This window comes from Corvus kubaryi, unplaced genomic scaffold (assembly GCF_017639235.1).
Source record: "Corvus kubaryi isolate FWS band 111438036 unplaced genomic scaffold, C.kubaryi_AGA036_p1.0 37334, whole genome shotgun sequence".
Classification (NCBI taxonomy): Eukaryota; Metazoa; Chordata; class Aves; order Passeriformes; family Corvidae; genus Corvus; species Corvus kubaryi.
In genome coordinates this window covers 7,994,010-8,007,241 of record NW_024581108.1, presented here as the reverse complement: position 1 = coordinate 8,007,241, position 13,232 = coordinate 7,994,010, and positions in this window count along the sequence as shown.

The following is a 13,232-nucleotide window of genomic DNA, read 5'->3' as shown; positions in this document are numbered from 1 at the left end:
CCCCCCCCCCCCCCCCCCCCCCCCCCCCCCCCCGAAAGGCTTCCTACTCCTATTTACTTTACAAAAAGCCTGGAAAACTGTAAGTAGCTTCTGGACATTGGTGACCCTTTGGATGCAGTAGAGAATTGCTTTGCCTTTTCCTTTCACATCTCCAGAAATAATGCCTCTCACAGAATAGCATGGGAATTTTTCTTTACCTTGTAATTATTTTATTTCTTTCCATCTCTGTAAAGGAGCACTTTAGAGATGCCCAGTGGCGGCGTTTTTTTTTTTCCCTTGTAAGATGTGAAGAAATAAGGTTGTGGTCTTTTGTGTCTCAAGTGAGAGCTATATTTTCTCAAGTCTCTGCTTCAGCACTATTGCATAACAATTCTTGCTGATTACAATCGCCCATGTAAAGCAGCTGAAGTGTTGGCAGGAAAATCAGAAGCAGGATCTCCTTCATTGCTAGTACTTACCACTAACAAATCCAAGAATCTTTGGTTCATTTCACTAATATTGACATTGCTGAGCAGCTCCGTGGTCTGATGCTAGCTGGGGAGTTTTCTGGTTGTGTTTGCTACTGACCTACAGCACTATATTGACTGTGCAAGTACATTAGGTGCAATACATTTTTACAAGGAATATTTCCATGTACATGAAATAATAAACTGCTTTGTGACCAGCCTCTTACAGTTTGTCTCCATTTGTTCTAAACGAGCATTTACATAGAAGAGACCAGCACTGAACTCTCCATTACACATATCTTCTGTCTTGTTCTGCAAGTTGTAAACCCTTGGTTACCCCCATGTAATGAACCTGGCACCTGTAGGATTTTTGACCAGTGAAACTAATAAACAGTGACACCTTTAGATTTCACAGAAGTAGAAATTTTTCCTACAAAAGCAGCAAGACTTATTCTGTCATTACATACTGGTGAGAGAAAGGGATTCAGAGACCTAACCATACCCTGCTTTAACTCACAGCTCCTCTGTTCCCCTGTTTCTGCTGAGAATCAACTTGCTGCCTTTATACCATGGCAGGCAGCCAGTCTGTGTCAGCCTGCTGTTGTTTGCCAGTTTTCCCCAGGCCTTCTGTAGATCACTCATCTGAACTTTGGATTCTCAGCTGTGGCAAATAGTGCTTTTATCAGCACTGAGCATGTTTACAGCTGAACTTTGTTTCAGGAATAAGTGGACAAAAACAAGGAGACACACAAAACATGCATCAGAATACAAGTATTTCATTTTTTCTAAAGTAGAAGTTATAAGAAATTTTAATAAGAGGTGTTACACAGCCCAGATATAGTTTGGGCTTTTTTCATGAAATGCTAAGCCTCTGATTTTAATTTGTTTCTCCCCCTAGCAGGATTTTTAAAGCAGTAGAAACAGAGCAGTGATACTAAAGACCTAACTCACTTCTGACATGAAATGCTGTTGAGGCTTGGTTGAGTTATAGGCTTTTGAAAAATTGCCATTAACCTTTTGTTCCTTGTGCTCGTCAGGTAAAATTTGCTCACATGCCAAAGAAATAATTGCATGTGAACTTTCTCCAAAAAGCTCCAGGCACTCACTGCTACCAGAGCAGCTACAGCCTTGTGCTGGGAATGGTTGCCTCACTGGGAGGGCAAAGGAGGGCAGGGCAACAGACAGTAAGAAAAGCCATGTCCCTCAATTTCAAATGGTTCCAGGAACACAAGCTGCAATCTAAACCAAAGGATTCCTCCTCCAGCCATTGCAGTAGTTAATCTCCAAGTTTAAAGGGTAAACTGTAAACTCTGAAAGTTCAGCATTCAAATTCTGGCAGTGATGTATTAGGGAGCCTGGAGGTCTCAGTGTACTGATAGGTGGTACAAGCAGCTCCCCACTTTTTCTTCAAAACTGCCCCTGATTCACATCAGTTCAAGTGCTAGAGAGACAGACATTCCAGACTTAAATTTGCTATGTAGTTGTACCTTGAACCCAGTGGGCACTCTTTAATCCCATGCTGGTTTTATTCCAGGATCAGGTTCCTCACTCATTGCATGTGATGAAGTGTGATGGTTACAGTCTCACAGCTAGCATCTCTCAAGATCTAAATGCCCAGTTTAGCTGTCCAGATTGCTCATTACTTACACCTAAGCAGGTTCACCTGTCAAATTCATGGGATTTGGGAAAGCCTGACTTGAACCCAAGTTGCTCTTTTACCTTCTTTCTACCTAACAATGACAGTGCAGAGATTTATATTTCAGTTATTTACTGCTTCTGCCCTCTTAGTTTGGCTCAACCAAATTCAAAGTAAAGGTGGTATATCCAGTATGCACAGGGTCCAAGAGAAATGGGATTAGCAAGGAAATGCCATGAAGAATACAAGCTGCTTCTGGAGGCTCATAACAGCTTCTCAGATTTATTTTGATTTTTTTTCTCTTACACTATGAGTCATAGCAGCAGTGGTGGTGACTTTTACAGGACAAGATAAATCACTGTTAAAGTTGAAAGTAGTGCTGCTGATTCCAGTGCCAGGTTCACCAGCATAAGGACATTTGTGTTGCATGTCTTCACTGTACTGGTGTCAAGGAGGAAACAAGTGTATACACATGAAGAGGTTGAAGTATGAGAAGAGAGGTTTTACTGTACTCTTTCTGAAAGGTGCATTAGTGAAGAGTCATAGAGTAACTATGCCATCGTTTTCCTCGCTCATCCTAATCCAATACAGGAGGACTTGAATTCAAGACTTAATTTAGGGAAGCTTGCTCTGACTACCTCTCCCAAATAGCAGCATTGATGTTGCAGTATATAATTACAACTTCGTGCATTTCTTCACCAATTTAGGGGAAATGCTCAACTTACAACATTCACAGTAGTGAAGACATGCACTGCTTTTCTAATCTGCTTGTTTACAATTGGATTTACTCTTCAGTGCTCTTCAGAGCGAGCAGCTACACAGGATAACCCAGGGTATGGCACAGTGCAGGAGTACCAATGCTCTTTAGGTGTGAGGTACACACAATTATAAATTCTCTTAGGAGGAAGCTCTGACCATTAGTCAGACATAGCCTTTGGGCATGGAACTGTAAAGCACAAATAGATGAATAAGTAACAAAATGGCCACCATGTGGGCCCAAATGCATTTAAAACTACAAATGAGCTGTTCTTTAGTGAGTCCACTAATTTATTCCAGCCATCTGTATCAGTGTAAACAAAAGCTTGTCGCCTAAAGTGCTTAATAATTTTTAAGATGTAGCAAGGACCACAAGTTTCAACATGATCATCTTGGGGGAAAAAAATTACGAAAAATGAGCTCACACATTTTCACACCACAAACATCTTTTGATAACCACTATCATGAAATTCAAAGAATTACTAAGAAGTAAAACTTGTTCCCGGCATGGCATATTTTTTCCAATTTAAATTCCACCAAATGTTTTATTAGGATATTTTAGGGGATAGAAAAATCTGGCTGTCTTTCCCCCCTCCAGTCTCCAGTGATGACATCTGTGGACAAATTCTATATTTATTACTAAGGCTGAGAATTGCTAAATTGATGTCCTGGGTTTGCACTGCTCTGAGAATCTTTTCTCTGTATGTGTCCCAATTTATTTTCAGAGTCTTAATATGATTCTCATATTGCTGGACCCTAGCTAAGTGAATAGTCAAGAAATCTGAGTGTTTATAAGTTAAAAAGTGTACACATTTAGCATGATTGGATACAAGCAATTACAGATCTCAGATTAAAATGGGATTTTGGAGCACTGAGCATGAGGGCAAGAAGGCTGTAAGTACTTTATAGGAAGAGTATGTTAGACTTAATTTTAGAGATTCTGAACACTCAGTTACATCAGAAAAAATTATCATTTCTGGAAAAAATCAAAATCCATTATAATATGTGAAATTTTGAAATCACTTAGTTGCCTCTGAGACGTCTCATAATTGTTGTGGTGGAAGGGGTGTCACATTCATCTTTCAGCTCCAGGTGTTAGAAGCAAAGAGTGCTGCTTTCCAGACATCACACCTCAGGGTGAGAAGAGCGAAAAGTAAGTTCTGTTTTGAAGGAACAGATCATTTGCATTGAGGCCCAATACAAGGTTCTATTTGCATCTTCTACATTCCCTGTGGCAGCCAGTTTCTGGCAAGGGTGAGGTCTGCCCTTTGAATGAGACCTGGTTTGGAGCCATTTCACTGTGCAGCAGTGGAGTAGAGAAAATGATACTGAGCTCATGCAAGAGTCCCGTAGATGTCAGCTGGCTGGATGCAGTGATACCTGACCTTCCAGTCCTCCCTCCCCTGGACAGAGAAGCCTTCCAAGTCTCCAAAAAGTCAGACTGCCAAGCTATTATAGAATGGGCTTACTACATACTTCTGGCAACAGCAAGTATTTCTTCATTCAAGTAAATGTTAGAGATCGTGAGTTACTGCTTAGCTTATAACCATGCAAAATTAACTACTTCTGTGCTTGCAGTTCCTAAAGAAAGCATGCAATGAGATCAGAGGCAGATCAACCTCCAAAACAGACAGACACCACCAATATATTCACTGAACTGTTGGCATGAATTCATATCTCCAACTATGGCATCAGCAGGAGAATTATTTATTTTGAGAGATTATGTAGTTTTGTTGCTTTCCAGAGATACTAATGTGGCACAAACCAGCCTCTTGAATTATTTACAAAATACTACTAGCTTTAAACTATTGGGTTCTATAGTTGCACCGTAACTCCCATAACTCATTTCAACTTTGATAGCTTTCCAAATGCCTCATAAAACAAACATTTGACAGACAAAATGGCTACTGTTTCCTTTTTTAAATTACTATTTTTTAAAGAAAAACTGCCACCAGGTTAACATTCTTAAAACAAACTGTGTTCAGATCATTCTACATTTGGTAGTTCAAAAAGGAACAAACAAGTTTGTTTTTCTAAGAGAAATACAGCAACTGATGGTAACTCAATGTCTGTATAAATAATTGCAGTCCTTTGTCTCTGCAATACATCCTTTCCTCTCATGGCTGAAATCCCAGCTGTGGGCAAATGACTGGGGACCCTGAGCACAGGTAATTGGGGGTACAGTTAGAAGAAACTCAGGACTTACATTAGCATCTTAACAGGAGTTATAACAGTACAGAAATGATTGGCTAAATTACACTTGCTGCTCCCTGGGCGGAAAGTGGTTGGCATGACTTGAAGCCTATTCCATGATGATTCCCCATCACCTGCTAAGAGAGATGGAATGGAACATGGAGCAGAGTGGAGACACCGTGGCCAGGCTCTGTGGAAATCCTTTCAGGGAGGCGGAGCTCGATGGTGCTTTTCAGCTGATAAACTGCATAGCACCTGTCAACCAGGGGAGACAGGGGAAGATGTCCCACTGCTGAACCAGTGACTGGGGCAAAATCCCTCTCCTTAGATGAACTTGCGTCATTAAAGCCTAATAAAAATATTAATGCACCCCTCTATTCCAAAGTTCCCCTCCTCCGAGGTGCAACAACTCGTCACTGAATGTGCGTTCTGTATTCTCTTTGACTGTATCTTTAAAAGGAAAGTGAGGTAGTTTTACACCAATCAGTAACAAAGGCATGTATGACTAGAGTCACTCAAGCTCCACGTACATACAAAGAAATGGTATAAAAGTAAGTTGAGAATGTGGGAAAGGTTAGGGAAGACTCTACCACAACTGCTGGGATCAGTCAACAGGCTGAACCAGTCTTCTCCCTCATAGGAGTGCCTATTGGGTAAGAATCATACTCTGTGAATGCTGAACATTTTATTCCTCCAAGTATATTTTTGCAGTCAGACAGTATCACTGACACCCTTCTAACCTTAACCTGTCACAGTTTTATATTAAGAGTGTTATTCTGTAAACTATTAGTGTGAATCCTTTGTGGATGCTGGCAGTTGCCGGCAGCAGGTAACATACTCAAATGAAGGGAAAGACCTGCTGAGGGGTCTCCCTTTCACTGTTGATGTTTCCCTAAGTCAGTGGAGCCACTCTCCTATCCAGCAGGACTGCTCAGCGAAGGATCCCCCAAACAGGATGCTGAAAGACTGGTCAGGCACAAGGGTCTCAGCTTTCCTGGGGCACTGACAGACAAATTAAACATTAAGAATCTAGTAATCTCCCCATGCTAAGGGTTGAGGAAGTCTCCCCTTTTCACACAACACCAGCCTTACTTGGTAATGCCCATTGACCAAGAGCAGCAGTTTTAGGCTAGGTTAGTACCTTTAAAACACCTCCAACTATGCCCTGTGACCAAGCAAAAAAATCTGCCAGTCATTGCAGAATCTATTATTAAAGCACTAATGAGAGCACTATAAAAGTAAAACCGGAAAGCCATAGCAAATAATAGGAACTGTATGCTAGTCTCATCATAAATCACCTTTGGTAGGCAGGTTTATCAGAGAAGTCTTAGTTTTAACAGAAGAGGCAAAACAAGAATAGAGAGGTAGTATGTGCTTGCCTAGAAATAATGATTTACAAGTTACATTAGTTGTTTATCTGTGTTAAAACACATATTAGTTGTCTATTCTTGGACATCTTCCCATTTAGTTACTATAATACACAAAATTTAACATTTTCTCTTTTCATGTTAACTTCAATACGTACTGGATTGCCATTAAAACAGCAAACCTTTCCTCCCTCCACCAGTGTTGTATGTAAACATTAACAGGACTCTGCACATTTTTAACCCTACTCTTCATATGCCTGCAAGTTGCTTCCTACAGAGTTCCATTTACATGGAAAAGATTCATTTTCGCTGTCCTGTAACTTCAGCAGTTGTGGCCATACACACAGTGAAAATGTATTGCTCCTACTGCAAGATTTAAACACGTTAAAAGACTATATATTGAAAATAATTTTCAAATAGAGGCTATTGTCTTATACAGGTCTTCACAGTGCTCAGTGCAACAAACCTCAACTATAGCTTGAATTTTATAGTAGTGTTTAACAGCCATCAACACTAACAGACACAGGTAATTAACTTGAATGCTTTAAGCCAAGCAATGAAATATAGCTGAAGAAAAATGTTCTATACTGCTTTACATTTCGTAAAAATTTCCTGTAAAGTAACATAGTACTTGGGCTGAAAATTAAATAGAAGCCCCCAAAGCACTAACCAGCACATCTTTTGCTCTCTACCTTCCAGCAAACAGGACAAAAGAAACAAACACTTAACCAGGTTTTCCATGGGACAATTCAAGAAAATATCTTCCCAACCTTGCTGTATAGATGACTTTTACTCAGGACCTATACACTGCACGGAAGAAAGGAAATTTCTACTTAAAATCTCAGATGTAGCTGTAGCCCCCCAGCTGCTGGTGTGAGATGATGTATAAAGACTATCCACAATCTCAGCTGTTGACTGGGGAACTGATGCTCAAATAATATAAATGACTTGTGGTACATCCCTGTGTCCTTGCTGAACTACTAGGCTGATGGCAAGCCAGTCATCTGTCTTCAACTGTTTTGAACAAGTTCCTGAAGCTATTTCTGAGCCAGTGAAATAGGCTAACTTTACAATCAGCAACAGTTATTGCCTTCTTAGCAAGGTCAAAGTGAATAGGAGAAATTAATTCCTACCCAAGGTCCCTGCAAAATATGGGCAAGACGTTAATTCACTGCCATCCTAGCCTAAGGTAGCAATTGTCAATAGTACGAACAGTCTGCATCATCATTTTCTCTCTAATTTAATCAAGGTCATATTAGATCACTACATCAAATCAAGCAGAATCAATTTGATAAAAAATCTGAGCTAAACCAGATTCCTTGTGGAAATTAACCCTTTATAACAAACATTATCCATCAATGTAGGGCATCTTATCTCCACTGAAAATTACTACTGCTATAGAACACATACCATGATTTTAAAAAAAAGGTCTTCCCCCACCAAATAAAACAAGATTACATTGTCTAGTCTCGTGCCTAAATTTGTGTTTGTTTGTGGTTTTTTTACTGTGTATTCCATATAAGTCTCGTGCTACAAAACAACGATTTTCACAGAAACTGAAAGATATGTTTGACAAAAAAAGTACTGTATTATGCTGGGTGTCATTTACCTCACACTAATTTAGTTTTTAACAAGAGAAAAAATAAACAAATCATGGTGCTGTGGAACTGCCCACTTCTTACACAAGTGAACAAAAGGTTTTATGTTCTTTTGCCTTTTTTTCCCTTTTGGTTGATTCATTTTGTTGGGGTTTTGTGTTTTTTAAGATTATGTCCAGTAGAGCTCTTTCCCAAAAATTCAAGCCAGTTATCACTTTAATTGCAGTACATACATATCCAAGATTTTACTCTAACTGCATAATAATCTATTGCTATGGCAACTTTTGGCTATGCTGCATTCCACCTTCCTGCAGAATGCTTAGGTGGACTACTGCAACAACCACCAGCTAGGAAAGTGTGATCTCCACCTGCCTGGGCCACAGATATAGTCCTTTTAGCCCACACAGCAAATTCCTGCTTCAAGCATTCCAAAAATTTGAAAGACCTCTCCCATATGCCTCATAACACCTACATCAGTGGCTTCTATAGCCAAAACATTTTTTTTCAAGCTTGTCAAATACTGACAATGAGATCATATACATATGCATACTTGTAATTTCACGCTTCTTGCAGAGAGAACCTATATCACTGTCACTGGATATTTGTTATAAGCCTGAAAGGAACAGAATATCATAGGATTTAAAAGGCCTATATTTTTTAATCTTTTTTTCTCAATCACGGAAGAAATTAATCATAATCCTATAAACAAAGGTATTATAAATACCAAAGTCAATACAGGCTGACAATTAAGACTGACTGAGGAGCTCCCACATACAGAGCCAGAGCTGCAGTTGAACCCCATTGTAACAGCCTGGCTGGCCCATCTGTTTGGTGTACGCTTGTTTGTTACTCTCCCATCATAGCCTCAAACTGCCAGCTCTGAGTTTGGGTTATGTGCTTTGCAAGTGCATCCCAGCCATTTAAAGATAAGCTCCCCCCTGCCCCCATTAAAGCCATGGTAACACAATTTTCCTTGGATCTGATTTCACACTGCCTGAGTACTGTGACACCAAGCAAATACTACTCACTACAGATGTAGCTGTGATCTTGTGAGGGACCAGCCTTGGCATCAGCAGGATGAATTTGAAAGGATGCAGACTATGGCAGAGAGAGACATACCTGCCTTTGTTTCTTCCAGTAAGAATTTTTCTCCTTTTAAGTCTGTTCCTCCATCTCATACTAGTTGCACAGAATGAAATGAAGAGAAGTCAGCTAGAAACATTTATGACTAAGTGTAACCTCAAAGTATTTTGGAATAGGAAGAATACACTTGGGACTTACATGCCCAAAGTATACGGGGTATAGATCCATGAATTTTGGTAAGCTGTATTGTAGGGTTTATTTTTCCTTTTAAAGTTGAAGTAAAGCACTCAACAAAGCCAAAAATGCATAGAATCCCTTTGGTCAGAACACATTTGGTTGGAGGAAAACACAGTTTGCCATTTAGAATTGCAATAACCTAATTTATTTTTTAATAAAAAAAATAGGACTCTTTTCCATGGATTGTGACTTTTAATTTCAAAATCAATTATGGGGGGTTTTTTATCTATCGACTATAAGATGTTCTATCTTAGCACCAAGATATTGTAATGAAACACTAAGATTTAAAAATCTTTATATCACTGAATTTGTAATTTCCTTTTGCCCATGATTGCAGGGACTTTAGTTTTTTTCAAAGCATATCTACTATAGCAGAAAGTCTGTCTAGGTGTTTGATGATAATTAGCAAGAAAATTAGCCTGCTAGAAATGTTATTCATCGAAACCATTGAGTCCTAGGAAGATTGCAAACCTCTGTTGGAAAGTTTCTCAGAGGCAGGCTACTTGGTTGCATCAGGTTTAAATCACATGAAGCATTGATTAAAGTATTTCTCAATTAACTATTGCCAACTTAAAAGGTAAACTAGACCTTTCATGTCCCATTTTAAGGGAACATCTAGGTCCAGATCCTCAACTCTGTCAGGGCTGTTTTTCTACTCCACAGCAGCCTAGAGGCTGCCAGCTAAGCTAATGGTTGCTACTCTACCATACCAAATATAAAGAGTAAAGAAAAGTACTCAAAATATGAGCCTGTTTGGGCCAAGCTTTAGTACATAACACCTCAATTCCTACTTGAGTAAATGAGCATCTGAAGTTTCTAAAATACAGATAACACTTCTGTTATCAATATACACATCACAGTAGTGTTTGGGGGTCTTTTATTCATAACTTTTTTGAAGTGCTGCAGACATACCCCTGGGGCTGTATGTGACTCTTTGGTCTAAGCTTTTGCCCTTAATACACTTTTCCCCTGTTTTGTTATCCCCTCCCCTTCTCTCCATTCTACCACCTGTTCTTCATCCTCTTTTCTCACTTGCCCATGTTCCATGTAGAACTTTTGCTTTTAACTCTGTCATAGCATCAGGAGCCTTTTGTTTTCTTATTCCTTTGTGATGAACAGTTTATCTTTGAATAGAAAGTCAATCTGGTTTTTGTTAATTTTCAAGCAGACTATGGCTGCTTTTTGCAGTATTTATTTTAGTAAATAATGGACCTGCAGGACACAAAGCTGACTTTTACACCAAAGTAAATCTTAGGATGTTAAAGAGAACAATCACCGTCTGTCTGATTGATCCTGAGTCTTAAGGGATGGACTACATCTGCTGTAAGTTAGAATTATTCTCCTGCTTGGAGAAAAGCCAAAGGACTGGGAAATTAAAAAAAAAAAAAGAAAGAACGAAAGAAATTCATAACTCATAACCAAGCACCATTCTGATAAAAATGCTTTGGACATAATGAAATTATTCAAACACAATGCAAGATACACATGGATTCTTTACACCCCACTTATTTCAGGTATTTTTCCAATTTCCAGGTAAACATGGAAAAAAGAAATATGTTAGTAGTGGGAAATGTTTTTTCTTTCCCCACTTCTGTGGGTGACCATTAGAAGTATTTCTTCCCTATCAAGTTACTCTAATCCATGTTACATTTCACCTCCCATTAGCTTGACTGCAGCATCAGGGCCTGAATTCATGTAGTATAACATGCAATGAACTTCTTTTGCTCTATAGGGAACTACAATAATATGTGCTAAACTGTTGCTAAAAGCATTTAAATTTGAGCATCTGTAGGACTTTCTTCCTTATGATTAGCATGCCTTGACGTGTTTTTTTTTATTACACATTTGAGAAAGAGTAAACTAGTCTTTTCTTTAGTAAAAAGGGTAATGAAAAAAGCTAAATTGCTTAGGACGTGAAGCTAAGCATCCAGCATTTCAGAAGTCTGCCTGTCTCTGACAAACTCAGTAGAAATCAATTATATTTCAGAATTTGACCCAATATTGGTAGGCAAAACCAAGGAAATAAAGCCAAAAGGCAGATTCATCAAAGGGACTTTCATATACAAATCATAATCTTTATCAGTTATAAAGGAAAAAAACTGTGACAACAGGAATAGGCATGAATGGATAATGCTTGGTAGCAGAGCTGGTGACTTTTTTCCTAGTTCCTCAAAAGATGCAACAGTGTAAATACTAGTGAAGTGAGCAGGGGGAACATTTGTTTCTCTGACCTCTATGTTAGATGCACCATAGAAAAACCATTACTACACTCTAACCAAAGGTATCAGGAAAGATGAAAACAATTGAAATCACAAACTCTTTAAATCAATTGCAAAACATACCTCAAGAATAAAGTTCTCTAAAGCAGTAAGACTTCAGCAGAAACTAAAGAACTGATTAAAAAGATCCTCTCCTCACACTGGAAAAAGCCTTTCATCCAACAAGGACCTGTTCCTGCTCACCTTGAGCTTTATAAGCTTTTTGCACCTGCTAGGCACTAATTGATTTCATTGAGAGCAGGTGATCTAAATTAGCAAATTTAGCTCCAATTCATGACTAAATATGGAAATACCTAACAGAGGAAGTGACTGTTTTATTTTTGCTGTAATCTCCCCCTACCCTGGGGCACAGTAGATGGAAAAGGGAGCTTCAGCTTTTGTTTTTTGGGGTTTTTTTTTTTGTAATACGAGAGTCATACAGGAGGATAAGAGCATTGTGCTTTCCCCTTACAGTCTGCCTTTTGCTCGAAGGGGCCTTGCTCCAGAGCTTGCATGCAGTGAATGTACAATACAGCAGCTCCATATTCCTGACTCACCACCTCCAAAGTGAATGTAGGTGGCATTTGGATAGATCCATGTGATTGTGTGAGCCAGGTGAATGCTGAACAGCTGCTTTTTGTGCATTATTCCCAAACTCTGCCCACAGAACCCAGTGGGACAATGTGGATCACAGCATTCCTCTATGGCTGTACAGAGATGTAGCACCCATTGATTCCTCCTGCATCTTCTTATGATCTTCATACTCATCACTCTTCAAATTACATGATATGATGGGATCTGCTGTAATCTGCTTCCTCTTTTATGTCTGTGTTTCTACTCTAAAAACAATATTTGAGAGCCTCTCTTTGCCTTCTTAATAACATAATAAAGAAAACTTAAGTGTGAAATGTTTTTAAGAACAGTAAGAAGACTATTTTATTTCATAGAATCATAACATCTATTATTTTACCAATTGCTTCTTCTAATCTCATAGATTTGGCTATAGGTGCACTTGTTTAACCTCTACACCAGAAACATCTATGTTTTTACCCTAGCTGCCTTCATTGTGTAATAAAAATATGTGATCACTCAAAATTCGCTGTGTATCTAAATGGCCTTATAAATGCTGGTTTTAGGAAGGAGTTTCCCATGATATTCTTGTGCAGTTGTCTTCAAGTCCATGGGATACCAGAACCTCTCTGCCTCACCTTCCATCTTCCTGCTCTCAAAAGGATTGCCACGTGCTGGGCAATTGAGAAGGTATCGGTAAGTAATTATGAATGCCCTTTTGTGCCAGCATTTTCCTGGTTTGTTTGTGGGGGGTTTTTTTGGTTTTGTTTGTTTGTTTGTTTTGGTTTTTTTTAATTTAAAGAATATTACAGACACACTGTCAACAAATGACACTGTTCATCTCGTATTTTTGGAATAAACAGCAAATGTGACTTAAGGCTTTCTGATAAATTCTATAAAATGGATTTCTTGAGCAGAATGATGTGTTATCTATGGGTATTTCCCCATGAAAGTAGAGACTAAAATTCTGATTAGACATGGATATTATCTTTTCCAATATTTCTATCAGTGCACTGATTTGGCAGATATTTAGACCCAAAGGTCAGGGCTGTTCATAGGTCCCATTGATTTGAAAGTTGAATGTCTGC